Source organism: Brachypodium distachyon, chromosome 3 (assembly GCF_000005505.3).
Source record: "Brachypodium distachyon strain Bd21 chromosome 3, Brachypodium_distachyon_v3.0, whole genome shotgun sequence".
In the NCBI taxonomy this organism is placed as follows: Eukaryota; Viridiplantae; Streptophyta; class Magnoliopsida; order Poales; family Poaceae; genus Brachypodium; species Brachypodium distachyon.
In genome coordinates, this window is record NC_016133.3 from 45748831 (window position 1) to 45752747 (window position 3917).

Below are 3917 nucleotides of genomic sequence, written 5' to 3' on the forward strand. Positions count from 1 at the left end.
CATAGGGTTAAACTAGGCTAAGTATGGAAGCTTAGAGCTAATCCCTTGTTAGTCAGTTTCTTCGCTAATAATCAGTACTACTCCATCCGTTCTAAAACACAGCTCATATAGATTTGTGCACTTGGACCAAGACAGCTCTCGTTTCTAGTGCCTGACCACTCATATTGGATTAATAGTAAATGCATGTGAGTAGTTATTGGTCGGGTGCGGATACCAAGAGAAAAATGAGGTGTGTTGTGGAATAAATGAAAAAAATATATATGAGTTGTGATTTGGAATGGAAAGAGTACATGATACATACATTAATTGGCTCATGCCTAAGACCGTAGCCCCATTTTGCCATAGTCGTGTCTCCACCACCCCCGTGGTGATGTAGATTTCCTGTAATTGTGGTACTCATCTATATACAATACGACAACCGGTTACGAGAGAGAGGCGATGCTTTATTGTAATTTTACATGGTATCAGAGCCACATTTTCCATATGTCGAGCGTTCCATGGCAGCGAGTTTTTCCTGATCCATAACTTGGGACGAGCTCGCCTGCGCGGATTTCCTATTGTGAAAGGCTCAGATGCGACCAACATTAATTGCGTGGTGCACAACTCACCGATTTCCTCGACGTCAAAACTCAAGCTCCACTGACGACCCTCAAGGAAATCAAGAACCATGGCACCGTCGAAGTGCTGAAACTGACTTATGCGCTACGGGTGTCTCGGGACCAGCAGGTCCTGAGTTATCTGCTCTTGTCCGCGACGAGGGATGTCCTCGTGCAGGTGCCGGAGATGACCACCTACGAGGAAGTGTGGATGACAATGACATATATTTTCACATCACAGTCTCATGCATATGCCATTCATCTATGTTAACAGCTGAAGGGCATGAAGAAGGACGAGATGACGACAACCACGTACTTCGCCAAGATGAAGACCATTGCCAACAATGATATAGCACCCGAGTATAGTCAAGGAGTACTAACCCGGCACATGATAAAATAGGATGGGCTGAATCATCAAGATAGATTACAACCACAACTATTGAGCGTTTCATCGACTTCGAGTACAAGATAGGAAAAATATCTGGGATACACTTGTAAACTGTATAAGAGCCTATCTTTTGTAATTGTAAACTACCCTGGCCACCTATATGAGTGCAACAAACTTATTTTTAGAGCTTCAATTTTTTTTCTCAAAAATGAGTACCAGATTTTTTATTTTGAATTAATCAAAGCGTAATTGGAAATTTCCTAAAAGGTTTGATTTTAAATTGAGTTAAAACAAAATATAATTTAAATTTGAGTTTCACTTTCTCTTTTGGTTCGTCAATATTTTATTTGGATTCTCCACATTCAAATATGCATATATGAATTATTTGGAGTACTTTTCTTTTTATCTTAAACCTTTTTTTAGAGGAATTCTTCTTATCTTAACCTTTTTTAGAGGAATTCTTTTTATCTTAACCGGTTTGGGGGCAAACCTACCCCCTTTTTTTATAGGAGGCAAAACCTACCCAGACCAACTCTCTCCTCTCTCTTCTTCGGCCCATCTGCTCAGCCAGCCAGGCCAGGCCACACCAGCCCACCAGCGCCCGCAAGGCCTCCCTGAACTCCTGAAGCATAACGGTCGCTCGTCCAGAGCGTTCCTGCTCGTGTGAAACGCAGCTGGCAGCCCAGCGCCGGTAACGCACCCCGCCGCCTCCTCTCCTGCAACCGCCGAGTCGCCGACGACACTTCCGGCCACACGAAACGCGCGCAGGAGCCTTGAAAGCTGAGCCGCCTCCTCTCGCTCACCTCTTTCTGCACCGCGCCATCTCCTCCCAAAAGCCCCAGCCTGCGCCCCTGCACACAACGTCGCAGCGTTCGCCGCCGCCGACCGTTTCCGATGAACCGGGCCGCCGCAGGATGAACTCTCGCGCCAGAAACATAACCTCGAAGCGTAGAATCCTACATCCTGACCTGCAGCCCGAACCGTCGTCCACAGCTCTCCAATTCCAGCGTCTACTTAGACTCCGGCCGCCACGTTCGTCGCTCGATTTCGTTGCCGTCGGTCAGTCTGTGAGTTACCATATAATTCTATAGACCTGTAGACTACACTAGATCTACTCTACGTCATTGAAATGGCCTCTTGTCTAATTGTTCGCATTGGCCTCACGTTCGCCAGTCCCTGCCTATCTCGACCGACATGATCGTGCCATCACCAACTTAGACTTGTTCCGGTGTTTTTCGTTCGTTCCACTTTGTGGCACTCGTCTCCAAGAGCCCAGAACACAGCGACCTGGTATGTTACGAATTTAGATACTTTCTCCGATTCATATTAATTGTCTCAAATTTGTCTAAATATGGATGTATCTGTGCATAAAATACATCTAGATACATGTAATATTTCGACAATTAATATGCATCGGAGAGAGTAATATTCTTGAAGGCCTCAGTTTTGGACCACATGAAGTCAGGATCCAACTAAGCTCTTGTGTTGTTGCATTTTGTTTGCAGCCCCAAGTCACAACTAAAAATCACAAAATGTGGAGAGCATTGGAAATTGGATAGTTAGAAAAAGGTCACATGACATACTAAACTACAGAAGCGCCAGGCCATTATAGGTTAATTATTTTTACCCGTATATGCAATGTTCTTAGTTGCTCAAGGGCGTCGTGTATTCGTATGCTTTATATTTGATGGTATCTTGGAATGAGGTGGGACCTTTTGTATGGTAGATAACATACAAATGAAGTCGGAAGCTTTTATATTTTTTGGTGTTGCTAGAGCCATTTCCCATGTCCATCTATGAATTCAGTCACCCTCTGGTAGAGGATTTGCGTGACATTTATGCGTGCTCGACGAGCCTCGCTGTCTATTGTTTCCCCAATGATGGCATCGGTGGGTTTTGGTATGCTCTGCATGTGTGATTTTGCTCAGGTTTTGGAAAGATCGGGCTAAGGTATGGTTCTAGAGAAAACTCAATGGTGACCAACCGGAGTTCACTAGGCTGCAACCGCAGGTTCTTTTCAAATCCTGACACGTTTGTGGACAACTTCAGATTATTAAGGTAGACAACGCTAATAAACTTTTCATAGATAGTATTGTCCAACAACCTCATACTTTTCCAAAATGTTAGGTCTTATCTTACATTACATCGAGTTCTAAACATTTTTAAGTAGCATATGCACAGCTAGAGAGTTCTATTCACAATATCCATAATATTTGATCATCTCTTTCGGCTTAAATGCTTGACATCCAAAGAAGCAATAGTCCAGAATTTTGCATTCATGAGTCCTTCTCTGTAACTGGATATAAGCATACCTATCCATTTACGAATGATGTTCTCCTTTTCCTCAACTGGAAGGAAAAGAGGAACCTTTCAGAGGAAAATATTCCTAGCTGCAAAGTTTATTTGATTTCAACTTTCATGTTCTCATCTGTAGCTCGGAAATAAATTTGAGTTCACTGATAATTGTGCTCATCTTTGTCCCTCTTTTTAGATTTCTCTCATAAATGAGCAAATTGCATTGCAGGTCCATCAACTTGGCACTTGGTAACAATTTAGTCCAACAACTCACAAATTGCACTTGCTTACGCCTAAACTTGGTTTGCGCGCACATATCAGGTTCAAATGATGAATTTGCCCGTAACAGCGATGACCTGGCGTCCGACATGGCCTTCCGGGTCTTTTCCAGGGTTTTTTTTAGCAAGTTTTCTTTTCAAATAACCCCCTCCTGCGCCTGAGCCTGCGAATTTCCCATTATAAACCCCGAACCCCTAACCCTAGCTCTCACTCTCTTCTTGCTCTCCACTCTCCGCTCTCCCCCCGGTTGCCTCCGTCGTTCTCCTGCTCGTCGATTCCCAGCTCTCTGCTGCACCATGGGTCGGAGTGAAGATGGGACGGAGTCGATGATGTCTTGGCTCCATGCCACGACAATGGTG

The 3917-nt window shown here is 44.2% G+C and overlaps 1 long non-coding RNA gene across 2 annotated transcripts; it reads left to right on the forward strand.

Moving 5' to 3' along the window:
* Nucleotides 1-1580: 1580 nt before the first annotated feature.
* On the forward strand, nt 1581-3402 carry LOC112271879. 2 transcript variants are annotated; one of them, XR_002965396.1, is made up of 3 exons: nt 1581-2051; nt 2158-2274; nt 2490-3402. It is a non-coding gene; the product is annotated as an uncharacterized LOC112271879 (long non-coding RNA). The 2 variants fall into 2 exon arrangements; XR_002965397.1 differs by having other exon boundaries at nt 1581-2043.
* Nucleotides 3403-3917: the final 515 nt, after the last annotated feature.